Source organism: Chiloscyllium plagiosum, unplaced genomic scaffold (assembly GCF_037043375.1).
Source record: "Chiloscyllium plagiosum isolate Xiang-an unplaced genomic scaffold, Cpla_swu_hap1 HiC_scaffold_53X, whole genome shotgun sequence".
Taxonomy (NCBI): domain Eukaryota; kingdom Metazoa; phylum Chordata; class Chondrichthyes; order Orectolobiformes; family Hemiscylliidae; genus Chiloscyllium; species Chiloscyllium plagiosum.
Window position 1 is genome coordinate 24,596,137 of NW_028270191.1, and position 16,577 is coordinate 24,612,713.

General features: G+C 45.6%; 1 protein-coding gene across 1 annotated transcript in view; it reads left to right on the forward strand.

Annotated features, from left to right (window-relative positions):
- The first annotated feature begins 552 nt into the window (after positions 1 to 552).
- Positions 553 to 16,577, forward strand: part of rdh5 (retinol dehydrogenase 5 (11-cis/9-cis)) — a 29,601-nt gene continuing 13,576 nt past the window's right edge. Inside the window, exon 1 of the mRNA XM_043681788.2 lies at positions 553 to 827. The gene's annotated coding sequence lies outside the window, so the exon portion shown is untranslated. The remainder of the gene's footprint in view (positions 828 to 16,577) is intronic.

Here is a 16,577-nt window from a genome sequence, read left to right on the forward strand (position 1 = left end):
CCTTCCTGTGTTTACTCTGTCTAGTCCTGTAGAATTTTATAAATGTCTATGAACTACCCCTCATTCCCGTGAATACAATCCTAACTGATCCAGTCTCTCTTCATACGTTAGTCCTGCCATCCCAGGAATCAATCTGGGAAATCTTCACTCTACTCCCTCCATAGGCAGAACATTATTCCTCAAGTAAGGAGACTAAAGCTACGCACAATACTTCAGGGGTGGTCTCACTCTGTCCAATTGCAGCAAGACATCCCTGCTCCTGTACTCGAATCCTCTTGCTATGAAGGCCAACATACCATTTACCTTCTTCACTGCCTGCTGCTCCTGCAATGTTTACTTGCAGTGACTGGCGTACCACTGTGCTATGGTGTGATTGCATCTGCTGCATATTTCCAGACAACAGTGTTACTGAAGTGTATGTCAGCTGGTATGTTCACTCATGGTGAACTTGTACTCCAGTATATACGGTAATGTGTACCAACCATATCTAGTTCCGGTTGTAATCTTTTTACGATTTCAGTCAGTTAGGTCAGTGTAATTCTCTTAAAATCTCCTCATTGAGAAATGCAGGATGTATTTGCACGTCTATTGAGCTGTAGCGATTAGCTTCCTTGTGACTTTAAGTATTCAAACTCCACCCTCTGGGATGTGCTTGTCTCAGCCTGTTGCGTAAGCTTCCCTTAAATGCCGAGTGTTTTCACGTTGTCCCATCTTTTACTGCATTCAAAGTGGAAAACCTTCGGGAAGAGGGGACGTTGGATTGTTCCAATCTACCGGAAACCAGGAGCACGTGGGACAAAAGTGTTGTCCACCTTCTTATTGTCCAGGTAAATCAAATCCAGACGATGAAAGGCTGAACACAAGCAAAAGCAAATTGCCAGAATCTCTATTGAAAATATATGCACAGGTCATGCAGACCTCGATATGGGCTATGACTGGAGAAAGGTTCAGCAATTCAGTCAGAGTAACTTGTTAAATAAGTTAAGTGCAACATGTCTTTTTCCCAATTTGTTTCAGGTTTTAACTTGCTCTTGGTAAAGAAGGGTGATTTACACTGAAGGTAACCAGGGCAACAGGTGCCTAGCCAAGAAATATGTTCACAGCCAGCACTAACTCTCTGTCATGTGACACTCTCTTCACATATGTCTTGCAGCTGGGGTCCCTGGATGGCTGGCAGGACTGGCAAACCAAACTACTTCATGGCTTTTGCCTTTTCCTTCAGGCTTGAGATCAGTTGTAATGGGATGCCTTTGCTCAGAAGTCACACAGCCCCAGGTGACGAAGGCTTGTGATTTCAAATAGACCACTTGGATCTCAAGGAATACAGGGAGAACTAGCCATTTGGATACAGAACTGGCTCAAAGGTAGAAGACAGAGGGTGGTGGTGGAGGGTTGTTTTTCAGACTGGAGGCCTGTGACCAGTGGAGTGCCACAAGGATCGGTGCTGGGCCCTCTACTTTTTGTTATTTACATAAATGATTTGGATGTGAGCATAAGAGGTACAGTTAGTAAATTTACAGATGACACCAAAATTGGAGGTGTAGTGGACAGCGAAGAAAGTTACCTCAGATTACAACAGGATCTGGACCAGATGGGCCAATGGGCTGAGAAGTGGCAGATGGAGTTCAATTTAGATAAATGCGAGGTGCTGCATTTTGGTAAAGTAAATCTTAGCAGGACTTATACACTTAATGGTAAGGTCCTAGGGAATGTTGCTGAACAAAGAGACCTTGGAGTGCAGGTTCATAGCTCCTTGAAAGTGGAGTCGCAGGTAGATAGGATAGTGAAGAAGGCGTTTGGTATACTTTCCTTTATTGGTCAGAGTATTGAGTACAGGAGTTGGGAGGTCATGTTACGGCTGTACAGGACATTAGTTAGGCCACTGTTGGAATATTGTGTGCAATTCTGGTCTCCTTCCTATCGGAAAGATGTTGTGAAACTTGAAAGGGTTCAGAAAAGATTTACAAGGATATTGCCAGGGTTGGAGGTTTTGAGCTATCGGGAGAGGCTGAACAGGCTGGGGCTGTTTTCCCTGGAGCGTCAGAGGCTGAGGGGTGACCTTATAGAGGTTTATAAAATTATGAGGGGCATGGATAGGATAAATAGACAAAGTCTCTTCCCTGGGGTGGGGGAGTTCAGAACTAGAGGGCATAGGTTTAGGGTGAGAGGGGAAAGATATAAAAGAGACCTAAGGGACAACTTTTTCACTCAGAGGGTGGTACGTGTATGGAATGAGCTGCCAGAGGAAGTGGTGAAATCTGGTACAATTACAGCATTTAAGAGGCATTTGGATAGGTATATGAATAGGAAGGGTTTGGAGGGATATGGGCCAGGTGCTGGCAGGTGGGACTAGATTAGGTTGGGATATCTGGTTGGCGTGGACGAGTTGGACCGAAGGGTCTGTTTCTGTGCTGTACATCTCTATGACTATGACTATAACCTGGTGCTGTCTGATTTCTGACCTTGTCCACCCCAGTCCAACACCTGCACCTCCCCATCTTAGTTTGTTTGGATAGAGTCAAAGTCCAAAGTTTGTTTGTTTTTTCTTGATATGCTACCATACAGAACCGAATTGCGCCTGTGAGCATGTACACGCAGAACAATATGTTTTATGAATAAAGTATATATTTTAAAATAAAAGTGAAGGTGGGTTGGTTGTGCTAAATTGCCCGTAGTGTCCAGGAGTGTTCAGAATGGGTGGGTTAGCCATGGGAAATGTGGGATTACAGGGTCAGGATAGGGGGTGGATCTGGGTGGGACAGTCTTTGGAGGGGCGCTGTGGACTTGATGGAACAAATGGCCTGCCTCCGCACTTTAGCGATTCTATATTTCGACTGAATCCCCTGCTCTCTCCCCATTCTCTACACACACGCACACACACACACACACTCACATACATATACACACGCACACACACACTCTCACATACATACGCACACGCACACTCACACAGAGACACACACACTCACGCACGTGCATATACACACACATGCTCGCACACACACACCCATACACACACTCACATGCACACACACATACACACAGACACTCACACATACATACACACACACACACGCATACAGACACACACACATACACACAGAGACACACACAGACACACACTCACACATGCACACGCATGCACAGACACACACTTACACACGCACACATACACTCTCATGCTCACACACACGCACATACACACTCTCACATACACACACACACTCCCGCACATACACACACTCACACACGCACACACATGCACACAGACACACACATATGCACACATACACAAACACACAAGCACGCACACGCATACACACACACATACACATACACACACACACTCATATACACACACTCACCTACATACACACACACACGCATACGCACACTGACACACAAACATATGCACACATACACAAACACACACACAGACACACAGGCACACACTCACACATGCACACATACACTCTCACGCTCACACACACACACACACTCACACACACGCTCACACGCACATACTCCCGCACATACACACACACTCACATGCACACACTCAGACACACACACGCACACATCCACACCTCCACGCACACTCTCACACACACATGCACACAGACACACACACATATGCACACATACACAAACACACAAGCATGCACGCACACACACATACACGCATACATACACGCATACACACACACACTCATATACACACACTCACTCACATACACCCACACACACACACTCACATACACACACATACACACCCACACACACTCACTCACATACACACACACACACACACACACACACACAATGCCGAGAGCTCATGAGATGACTGGCCGAATGGAAGTCCGGACAGTGGTTTCTGGTTTAAGGACCATCGGTTGTCAGATAACGATCAAACTAAAAGTTGGGGAATGCATGTAATCACTTGAGGCTGACAGTTCAGTTTGTTTGATGTGTTCCTTTCACTGGAGACTGAAAGATAAAAGACATTTGCTGTTCACTGTGATAATCTCCTGAATTACCAGCTCAACGGGTTTTGGGAATGGGTTGTATTATTGAGCCGATGGAGCAGATTCGAATCTCCAATCACTGAAACCAAGCTCCTTCATTTGCACTTTCCACTTCAACAGCAACAATTTGCTGATTTTATTAAAATGTTAAAAGTGCAAGACTGTCAACGGAGACCAAAGGCACATTCCATGTCCGTTTTCTTTCTTATGGCAAGGTTTTGCAACTGACGGATGGTGTTAAGAGACCAGTCCACACACTGCAATGCAGAGTGTAAGTTTAGGGTTGGTTTTGATTCAGACAGGCATAGGTTTATGGTGAGAGGGGAAAGATATAAAAGAGACCTAAGGGGCAACCTTTTCACGCAGAGGGTGGTATGTGTATGGAATGAGCTGCCTGAAGAAGTGGTGGAGGCTGGTACAATTACAACATTTAAAAGGCATCTGGATGGGTATATGAATAGGAAGGGTTTGGAGGGATATGGGCCGGGTGCTGGCAGGTGGGACTAGATTGGGTTGGGATATCTGGTCGGCATGGACGGGTTGGACCGAAGGGTCTGTTTCCATTGCTGTACATCTCTATGATTCTATGATATGATGGTTTTTCTTATGATGAGAAATTGAGCAGTTGATGTTAATACTCGCTAGAGTTTAGAAGAATGTGAGGAGATTGAATTGAGGAATAGAAGACACTAAAAGGGATTGACAAAGTAGACGTAGAGAGGATGTGTCCTCTTGTAGGGCAATCCAGAACGAGAGATCACAGCTTTAGGATAAGGGGGTAGTAGATGTAAAACAGAGATGAGGAGAAATTATTTCTCCCAAAGAAACGAAGCTGTGGAAGTCACTATCCCAGAGTGCAGTGGCTATTGGGATATTGAGTAAATTTAAGGGTACAATAGGCAGATTTTTAAACAGTAATAGGTTAAAGGGTTATTGAGAGTGGGCGGGAAAGTGGAGTTGAGGCCAAGATGAGGTAGTATGAAATGGCAGAACTGGCTCAAGGAGCTGAATGGCCTCATCTTGTTCCCAGTTCTTCCTCAATGTTTTGATTTCAATTGAGAGGAATGTGTAATGGATGACTGATTGACATCATCTGGTCAAAATAACATCACTGTGTTAAAATCCTCTTTCAAAAACATTGGACTGTTGTCCAAATGTTCAGTGTGATTGAAATCAGACAATGTAGAATGCCGAATTATTTCAAATTATTGTCCCTCTTTCTATTCTTATCTCTGTCATGTAAAGAGGGTTAGGAAGCCTTTCACAGGACATGACTGGGCCCAGTAATTATTGCCCCTGTCCCTAGTTGCCCCTTGAGAAGGTGGAGGTGAGCTGCCTTCTGGAACCGCTGCAGTCCATGTGCTATGGGTTGACCCACAATGCCCTGAGGGAGGAAATTCCAGGATTTTGACCCAACGACAGTGAAGGAACGGTGATAGATTTCCAAGTCAGGATGGGGAGGGTCTTGGAGGGGAACGTGCAGTAGGTGGTGTTCCCATGTATCTGCTGTCCTTGTCCTTCTCGATGGAAGTGGCCGTGAGTTTGGAAGGTGCTGTCGGAGGATCTTTGGTGAATGTCTGCAGGGTATCTTGTAGATGGTACACACTGCTGCTACTGAGCATCGGTGGGGGAGGGAGTGGATGTTTGTGGATGTGGGGCCAATGAGGCGGGGGCTGCTTTGTCCTGGATGGTGTCGAGCTTCTTGAGTGTTGTTGGAGCTGCCCCCATCCAGGCAAGTGGGGAGTATTCCATCACACTCCTGACTTGGGCCTTGTAGATGGTGGACACGCTTTGGGGAGTCAGGAGAGGAGTTACTCACCGCAGTATTCCTAGCCTCTGATTTATTTGGCTGATCTTGTTCAGTTTCTGGTCAATGGTAACCCCAAAGGTGTTGACCAGATTTCATCTCCAGTAGGCCTGAGTATCCAAATCGGTTGTGATATTTGCCAACACATCTGTGGCTGCACATCAAAAACAGCTAATGTTTGGTGGGAGAAGGTCCTTCGAGAGCAGAAACACCAGCATGATCCAGATGGGCCAAATAGCCTGATTCTGTGATATAAACACACTTGGTTCCTGGATCTGTAGTCATGAGCAACCTGATTTTTTTTTAATCCGTGAAGTCTACTTTTTATTGAAAGATTTTCTGATCAGCCTGATCAAGAGTTAGCACACAGCTCTGGAACAGGTGGGACTTGAACGCAGGCATCTGGGTCCAGAGGAAGGCACTCTGCCACTACACCACAAGCATTCTCTTGTGTTAGGTAAGGGGTAACTGTAGGGGTAAGGGTGGGTTGCGCTTTGGCGGGTCGGTGTGGACTAGTTGGGCCGAAGGGCCTGGTTCCACCCTGTAAGTAATCTAATCTAATCTAATCTTAAACATGTGATGACTCCAATCCAGGGCAAGTGGAACTTGAACCCGGGTCTTCTGTCCCAGAGATAGAGTTGCTACCGATCCAACCAGTGCATCTCTGTACAACACAACCACCGTGTTCCAGTGTGCCTCCATTCCAGCTCAGTCGATGTTCTGATTTTGCTGGTACGCTCCCGTTTTACCGGAAACTGTCCCGTTTTCCTGACAATTTCCTAAAGAATAGTTCTGGTGTCCCCATTTGTAAGCTTTTTCCTCTGGTGTCAAATGTTGACTGGGCCTGGGGAAAAAAAATCTGTGTGAAATGTTGTCCTTCTCTCTGCGAAAAACCCATCACAGCTCATTTGGCCACAGGCAGTGGCCTTGTAGCCCTCCCCCCCCCGCAGCGCCCCCTCCTGATCCTTCTCCTCTTGGCAGCTCCAAAGGATGCATCATAATCTTCTTGGCATTGCAAGGCTACATCATTGATGATGCCTTTTCATGAAACAATGGAACTGGCTGGGAGACACCATCACATGGCCTCTCACCATCACCAGCCTCTGGCCACCCACTATGTCATTTATAGTTGGGTTCGGCCTTCCCCCATTTCTTCAAGGCATCCCTGTTTTGACTTTTGAAAGTCAGCTCAGCCTTGCTTCCATGGGCTTGCTCGCAGTTACACCACATCACACCATCCAGCTGGTCCTTAATGTCCATCATCACTTGCATGTTTGACATCCGAGTCCAGGTCATAGAATCCCTCCAGTGCAGAAAGAGGCCACTCAGCCCATTGAGTCTGCAAAGACCCTCTGAAGAGCATCCCTCCCAGACCCAGACCCTCCCCCACTCTATCCCGCGTGGGGTTTTTACCATGGATAACCCACTGAACATGGACACCATGGGGCAATTCTTTTTTAGCATAGCCAATCCACCTAACTGCACATCTTTGGACTCAATGTTGGGCAAGTATATAATTCATTTCCAGTGAAAGCAATAGGGGCAACTGTTCGAAGGAAGGAAATGTTGTTTTTTTGTAGTTTCAAAAATACACTTTATTCACAAAAAAACTTTGTATATATAGATAGTCACGAATGCAGTTTGGATTTGTATAAGAAAACGAACAAACATTGCAGTTGGACTCTAACCGAACAAACCAAGGACATCTCTTACACATACATGCATTTGAGGCACTAGGAGGGTCCAATAACTGAACAGACCCCCAATTAACTTCAGCAGGAAGACCTCAGACAATGGTCTTTCCCCAATGCAACTTGGCAATATAGGAATTGGAGCAAATCTTACTGGAAATTCCAGAGTAAATTTATACTTGGCTAATTTCACCTCTGACCCAGATTCTCCCAGCTCACATTTACTTTTTTTATATATAGATATTTTTATTGAAAAGAAAGACGTTTTGGGGTTTTTTTAACAAAATTACAGAATAGTGTAACCACTTTACAATACAAGGGCAACATCAATATGAATTAAGAAAAAACTAACTACTAATCTACTCTATAAACTACCAAAACACAAAGTAAAATAGAAGAAGAAAGACGCTATGTATTTTAAAAAAAGACTACAATATCGTACATAACTAACAACAAAAAGAAAGAAAAAATCAGCACTCAAAATAAGATTATATCAAGTGATAATAAGACCCATATTTATACGGGATTCTTCCTCCCAGGGGCTCGCGAACCGATGGACATAATCCTAAACAAAGGCCCTAGACGGGATGGCGGGTTGATTTGCTTAAACATAAATTTGTACAGAGTGCCCTCTAAGCTCACCAGCTGAACGACTTTGAGAATGCAGTGACGTTAGACAGAGGCAGAGTTCCCTGCACAGTGAGGAAGCGACATTTCACATTTCAGTCGAATGTTTGAATCGGTTCCTATATTGAAGGCCATTGGAAATGGAGAGCTGGATGCTTGAGCTGAAGTAGCTGGTTTTTATTTTTGTTTTTCCCCATCCACGCTTCCCCAGGCTCCAAGCCACCGTTGGAAGCCTCGATGGGAAAAAGTCTGTCTATTCCATGCACTTTGTCAGTTTCTCTTTGGCTGGCTTGTCAGAAAGATCGCTCCCCCAACCCGCCCCACCCCCCAACCCCACCCCCCCCACCCCCCCAACCCGCCCCACCCGGCCAAAAAAATGAACAGAGGCAAAGCCAATATCAGTCACCAGTCTGTCCTGACACAGGCCTGGATTTCTTTCATCACTGGTGAAACTGACAGCTTCAGGTATATTTCTGTTTCATTTCCTGCTGAAATAGCAAGATGTTTAGATTAGATTATTTACAGTGTGAAAACAGGCCCTTCGGCCCAACAAGTCCATACCGACCCTCCAAATAGCAACCCACCCAGACCCATTCCCCGACACCGAACACTACAGGCAAGTTAGCATGGCCAATTCACCTAACCTGCACATTTTTTTTTGGACTGTGGGAGGAAACCGGAGCACCCGGAGGAAACCCACGCAGACACAGGGAGACTGTGTAAACTCCACACAGACAGTTGATTGAGGCGGGAATTGAACCCAGGTCTCTGGCGCTGTGAGGCAGCAATGCTAACCACTGTGCTACCATGCCACCCACAAGGGTCATGCCCACAAGGTCATGCCCAAAAGTTGAAAATGAGCCAGGCTAGTTAATTATAACAGAAATGAATCAGCACACCCCTACAATGAGAATACTCCCATTCTTTAGTGATTATCGCTTTAGATTGTAATCTATTGATGCACTGTATTTATCTTCTTCATTACTGCTTGTGGCTGCTTTTTCGTGCTCTGTATTAACTGGGGCCTGGTTTGCAAGCACTTCCGAGTTTATAGCATGTGCTCGGCTTTAAGCAAGATTAGCAAGGTGAATCTAATCCTCAGTGAATGCGAGTGCCTGTGTAATAATACTGGGCTGTGAGAGTGGCCTGAAAGTGAGATCAGGGTAAATGCTGAGAACACAAGAGAAAGTCAGGCCAGTGGGATCAGTGCTCGGAGCTTCCGAGTTTGAAAGTTGGGGGATTCTGATCAGAGGCTGAAGTTCAAATGCAAGAAATCCAACCATTGTGCACTCACTGTCTAAGCTAGGCTGCCTGGCACCTTTCACAAAGCCTAATGCCAGGAGTGCCCAGTTGCAATTTCTCTACTGACTGTATAAGATCGAGTAGAAGAAGCAGGCCACTCGGTCCATCGATGCTGGTCTGCCATTCAGTGAGATCACACAGTGATCTGATCACCCTCAACTCCACTTTCCTGCTCTCTCCCCGCTAACCCTCGATTCCCTTCCTGAATAAAAATCTGGCTCTCTGTATATTGATGTGGAAGTGCCACTGGGGTGGACGAGGTCAGAAGTCACCCAACCCCAGGTTATAGTCCAACAGGTTTATTTGAAATCACAAGCTTTCGGAACGCTGCTCCTTCATCGAGTGTAGTGAGGGAGAAGAGCACACAGACACAGAGTTACAGGCGGAGAGATCAAGGACAGAGAGGTCAAACGATCACACAACTGGTGTGAGTGGAATGTCAGACAATAAGTCTCTGCAGGTGACCAAGTGTGTTAGACAGTGTGAGGAAAGTGTCAACAAGCGATAATCTGATTAAATGAGGCAGAGAGATACTTACACTGAATTCAAAGTAAGGTGGACAAAGTTAAAAATCACACAACACCAGGTTATCGTCCAACAGGTTTAATTGGAAGCACTAGCTTTCAGAGCGCTGCTCTTTCATCAGGTAGTTATCCGAAAGCTAGTGTGCTTCCAATTAAACCTGTTGGACTATAACCTGGTGTTGTGTGATTTTTAACTTTGTCCACCCCAGTCCAACACTGACATCTCCAAATCAAAGTAAGGTGGTGCTACAGACAAACCAAATGACTGGGATAAGATGCTAAGTATAGGAGTCACATGCCCAAGGGTCTAACTAAAGCAACAAGTAATCCAAAACTGTACAAACCAACTAAGGGAGAGAGATCTCAGGGTGATGGTATCAAATCAGGCCATCTTCTTCACACCCTTCCGCAGACCATCGATGACAATGAGCACCCACATGACTGCCTGCTGAATGACAGTGCACAGTGACGCCCTGGAGACAACACCAGGGCAGTATTCCGATTGGTTCTCATTCAATTCACATAACCCCACAATCACTATAAGAAAGCCCTAATGCACACGTCACTGCCATCTGTGTTGCCCTCTACCCAGTCCAGCTCTTTTTTTTTGCCCACTAATGCCCTCTTTTCTTAGTTCTGGTCACCCTGCGATACTATTAGATTGGAGAGGACATAGAAAAGCCTTTGCCAGAATGTTACCAGGACTGGAAAGTTTGAGTTATAAGGAGAGGCTGGGACTCTTCACACTGGAGCGTAGCAGGCTGAGCGGTGACCTTATCGAGGTTAATAAAATCATGAGGGTCATCACTTAAGGTGAATAACAAAGGTCTTCTCCCTAGGGGACGGGAGTTCAAAACTAGAGGTGGGAGGAGAACGATTTAAAAGGGACCTGAGGGGCACATTTTTACACTGGGGATGGTTCATATGGGGAATGAACTTTATGAGGAAGTGGTGGATGTGGGTACAGTTACAATATTTAAAAGACATTTGGATAAATATATGAGTAGGAAAGGAGCAGGCAGGTGGGACTAGGTTAGTTTGGGGATTATATTCAGCATGGACTGGCTGGGCCGAAGGGTCTGTTTGCGTGCTGTATGACCTGAGGCATTTAGCCAGTCTGGATATGTGTATCTCTACCATTCTGCCAACACAACTGAAGGACAAGTCCTGTTTCGTCTTAAACCTTCTGATCCCAGTCGATTCTAAGCTCCTTGTATTTCTGAATTCTGAGCACAAAAGGATTTGTCTGAGAGTCTCTGTTAAGTTAATCCTAATGCAACCTCTCGAGTGTGGATTTAGATTTCAGCCACTAAATCCCATGGAAGTAGCACATTGTTTCAAGAAAGGAATTACTTCTAAGCTGCTCTCTGAAGTGCATTATTAAGCAAGTTAAACAAGCTGCAGTTCTGAAGGAGAGTTGGACCAGACTCTCTCTACAGAGACTGCCAGAGTTTTTCCAGCATTCTCTGCGCCTGTTACAAAACAAGTTGGGTTTGTGCAGTTCCTGATGCTCTCCACAGTTTACATGGCGATGGAGTAACTTTAAAGCTTCTCGCTAATTTGTCAAGGTCCTGTTCATTTTCACTGGGGCACTGCCTATGTTTCAGGTAACTCAGGGCTGATCAGGTCCAAGCCGATGATTTCAGTTGTCGAGACCTTGAGCCTCTAAGGTCAAAGAAGCAGTTGTTGTGAGTGATGCACAAATTTGTTTCTCTGAGACAGGTAAGAAGGGGTAAGATTAAGGAACCTTGGATGATGAGAACAGAGGAACTTCTCGTCAAAAGGAAGAAGGCAGCTTACGTAAGGTGGAGGAAGCAAGGATCTAGCACAGCTTTAGAGGATTACAGGCCTGCTAGGAAGGAGCTCAAAAATGGACTGAGGAGATTAAGGAGGGGGCACGAAAAAGGCTTGGCAAATAGGATTAGGGAGAACCCAAAGGCGTTTTACTCATACCTGAGGAATAAGAGAATGATCAGGGAGAAGGTGGGACCGATCAGGGGTAGTGGAGGGAACTTGTGTGTGGAGTCTGAGCAGAGAGGGGAAGCCCTAAAGGAGTTTTTTGCTTCAGTTTTCACCAAGGAAAGGGGCCTTGTTGTAAATGAGAACTTAGAGGAGTTGGGAAACAGGCTTGACCAGATCAAGATTGATGAAGATGATGTGCTAGAAATTTTGGAAAACATGAAGATTGATAAGTCCCCAGGGCCAGACCAGATTTATCCTAGGCTGCTCCGGGAAGTGAGAAAGGAGGTTGCTAAGCTGCTGGCGAGGATATTTGCCTCCTCACTCTCCACAGGAGTCGGACTGGAGGATTGGAAGGAGTTGAATGTTGTTCCTTTTTTCAAGAAGGGGAATAGGGAAATCCCTGGCAATTACAGACCAGTCAGTCTTATGTCTGTGGTCAGCAAAGTTTTGGAAAGAATTCTGAGGGATAGGATTTATGACTATTTGGAAAAGCATAGCGTGATTAATGACCGTCAGCATGGCTTTGTGAGGGGCAGGTCATGCCTCACAAATTTTACTGAGTTCTTTGAGGAGGTGTCAAGACAGGTCGATGACGGTTGAGCAGTGGATGTGGTGTATATAGACTTCAGCAAGGCATTTGATAAAGTTCCCCATGGTAGGCTCATTCATAAAGTCAGGAAGTATGGGATACAGGGAGATTTGGCTGTCTAGATTCAGAATTGGCTGGCTGGCTGACAGAAGGCAGAGAGTGGTTGTAGATGGAAAATATTCTGCCTTGAAGACAGAGTTGAGTGGGGTCCCGCAGGGCTCTGTTCTTGGGCCTCTGCTCTTTGTAGTTTTAATAAGTGACTTGGATGAGGAAGTTGAGGGGTGGGTTAGTAAATTTGCAGATGACACAAAGGTCGTCGATAATATAGAGGGCTACTGCAGGCTGCAGCGCGACATAGACAGGATGCAGAGCTGGGCTGAGAAATGGCAGATGGAGTTCAACCTAGATAAATGCAAAGTGATGCATTTTGGAAGGTCGAACTCGAATGCTGAATATAGGATTAAAGACAGGATTCTTGGCAGTGTGGAGGAACAGAGGGATCTAGGTGTGCAAGTACATAGATCCCTCAAAGTTGCTACCAAAGTGGATAGAGTTCTTAAGAAAGCATATGTGTTTTGGCTTTCATTAACAGGGGGATCGAGTTTAGGAGCCGCAAGGTTTTGCTGCAGCTCTACAAGTCCCTGGTGAGACCACACTTGGAATGTTGTGTCCAATTCTGGTCACCCTACTATCGGAAAGATACAGAGGCTTTGGAGAGGGTGCAAAGAAGGTTTACCAGGATGCTGCCTGGACTGGACGGCTTGCCTTATGAAGAAAGGTTGAATAAGCTTGGACTTTTCTCTCTGAAGAGAACGAGGAGGAAGAGAGGAGACCTGATCGAAGTATACAAAATAATGAGAGGAATAGATAGAGTCAATAGCCAGAGACTTTTCCCCAGGGCAGGATTGACTGGTACGAGAAGTCATAGTTTGAAGATATTAGGAGGAAGGTAAAAGGGAGAAGTTTTACATTAGGATTAAACCTCGGCACAACCTCATGGGCCTAAGGGCCTGTTCTGTGCTGTACTTTTCTATGTTCTATGTTCTAAGGAAGGACCCAGAGTAAAAGCAAGCCAAGCTGGTCACATATGAGAACTATTCAAACTTGAGCAGAAACACGTGGACAGATTAAAGAAAAGCAACTCTTGAGAATTGGAATTGTGGCCATCTTAAAGCTGCCATAAGGTCAGTTAGAAAGCAACTGTTAGAGAAATAGTGAAATCCACTTTAGATACTAAAGGGCTCCGTATGTAATGCTGCCAATAGAGAGAGAGAGAGAGAGAGAGGACTTATACACTTAATGGTAAGTTCCTGGGGAGTGTTGTTGAACAAAGAGACCTTGGAGTGCAGGTTCATAGCTCCCTGAAAGTGGAGTCGCAGGTAGATAGGATAGTGAAGAAGGCGTTTGGTATGCTTTCCTTTATTGGTCAGAGTATTGAGTACAGGAGTTGGGAGGTCATGTTGTTGCTGTACAGGACATTGGTTAGGCCACTGTTGGAATATTGCGTGCAATTCCGGTCTCCAGCCTATCGGAAAGATGTTGTGAAACATGAAAGGGTTCAGAAAAGATTTACAAGGATGTTGCCAGGGTTGGAGGATTTGAGCTACAGGGAGAGGCTGAATAGGCTGGGGCTGTTTTCCCTGGAGCGTCGGAGGCTGAGGACTGACCTTATAGAGGTTTACAAAGTCTTGAGGGACATGGATAGAGTGAATAGCCAAGGTGTTTTCCCCAGGATAGGGGAGTCCAGAACTAGAGGGCATAGGTTTAGGGTGAGAGGGGAAAGATTTAAAAAGAATCTAAGGGGCAACTTTTTCACGCAGAGGGTGGTGCATGTAAGGAATGAGCTGCCAGAGGAAGTGGTGGAGGCTGGTACAATTGCAACATTTGAAAGGCATCTGGATGGGTATATGTATAGGAAGGGTTTAACGGGGATATGGGCCAAGTGCTGGCAAATGAAGCTAGATTAGGTTAGAATATCTGGTCAGCATGGGCCGAAGGGTCTGTTTCCCATAAGTGGTGGTGGTTTAACCAGCGGGTCACCTCAATCAAGGGGGGAGAATTTGAGAAGGAGAGTCCTTCATGGTGACCTCAGCTAGCTATGAACCCATGCTGTTGGTGTTACTCTGTGTTATAGACTAGCCATCCAGCCAACTGAGCTAACCAACTGCCCAGCTGCTAAGGGACTGCATAGGGCAGCATGAGATGGACTTTCAGAATGTGGTGAAGGCTTGGAGCAACGTTTCCTCCTGTAGACTGTGGTTAGGCACCAGGAATGCAGGGAGCTGTTCACACTGTGCTTGTTAATGTCAGGGGAGAACATCCTTGAAAAGATTAAGAGGTCTGAAAGCACATGGAGCCGCTGGCTGAGGCAGCATCTTCCCCCGCAGTTACTGAAAGATTTGTGAATGCTATTCCGCTGTTTGTTGACATCTAGGGGCCATCGCTGGCAGGAAATTAGTGTCACACAATGTTCATAAAAATCAGTCAGTCAGAAAATGCTACAACCATTAGCTTGATGTCAGTTGGGGGAAATTTATGAGATGGGATTTTTAGGGTGCTCCTTGTAACCACAGTGACAGACTAAAGACAGTCAGGAGTAACCTCTGGACAAGGAAGTCAGGACTTATTAATCTGATGGAATTTTTTAAAGAGATTGCCAAGTTGCTGGTAACCCAGTCAGCATTTGAAAACAACAAATGCGGTGGGAGTGATGGGCAAGTCCTGTGTTCGACTTGTGGTTACATCCTCTTCAGATAGTTCCTGATCAGGATTTGTGTGGGGAGCTTGGATGTTGATGGTGCACACATCACGGTCCGCACTGCTCTCCAAAACCTTACTGAAAAGAAAAGGTTACTACCTCAGCCAGACACACGGGAGAAATTATATTTAATATTGATGAAAGTAGCTTGGTACACATTGGTTGGACTAGTGCCAAACATATATATGCCATGCTGGACTTGAATGTAATATTGTACTGATCTCTGAAGGTTCGTGGTCAGTGATGAAGTCCTATTGAGAAAGCAACCAGTGCATTCGGCTGTAAGTAAAATACAAAACACAGTGACCCTGAACAATGCCTTCAGGGGGCTCCATTTAAATATTGTGTCCAGTTTTGGCCCCTCAAGCAGTAGAAGCTATAGAGGCCCTAGTTATGGCTAGCCTAAGAACACCTAGCTAATGTAAGTGAGGGGCTGGGCCTATTTACCCTTAGGACTTTGAACAAACTTGGTTATATCATAGAGTGCTACAGGCCCTTCGACCCAAACTAGTCCATGCCAACCAAAATGTTCATCTGTGCTAACCCAACTTCCCTGCACTTGGCCCATCTCCTTCTAAGTCAAGATTAGAGTGGTGCTGGAAAAGCACAGCAGGTCAGGCAGCATCCGAGGAGCAGGAAAATTGACATATTGGGCAAAAGCCCTTCCTGATGAAGGGGCAGTGCTCTGAAAGCCAGTGTGCTTCCAAATAAACCTGTTGGACTATAACCTGGTGTCCTGTGATTTTTAACATTGTCCACCCCAGTCCAACACCGGCACCTCTGCATCCGTTCGATAACATCCTTCCTATAGCGAGGTGACCAAACCGAACACAATACTCCAGGTGCGGCTTCACCAACGTCCTGTACAGCTGCAGCCTAACTTCCCAACTTCTATATGTTTAAAATCATAAAGGGGCGTGTGGACAAATGATTGAAATTGCATAAATTTTAACTTGAAATAGATAAGTTGAAGAGAAATCACATAAGCACAGAACCAGGTTCAATGATGGGAGGAGTTTTCTGAAACTCAAAGAACTGTGCATTCGGTTGTGGCTAATCCAGGTGGGTATGTTTTTGATGCAGATTTAAAACTGAGCTTCTCCTGGAGTTGGCTGAGCTGGCTGCTTTGCTGCTCCATGGACTGCGCAGTTCATTGCAATTTCCTGGCTTTGGGAGAGGAAGGATTTTCTTTTCGCCCTAAACTGGCTGAGGGCTTTATTTAAAGTCACCCGTTCGAGGTGCGGGGGAGAAACAGGGCAGGGGTTCCAATGCTTACCTACTCCTTGTGGCAG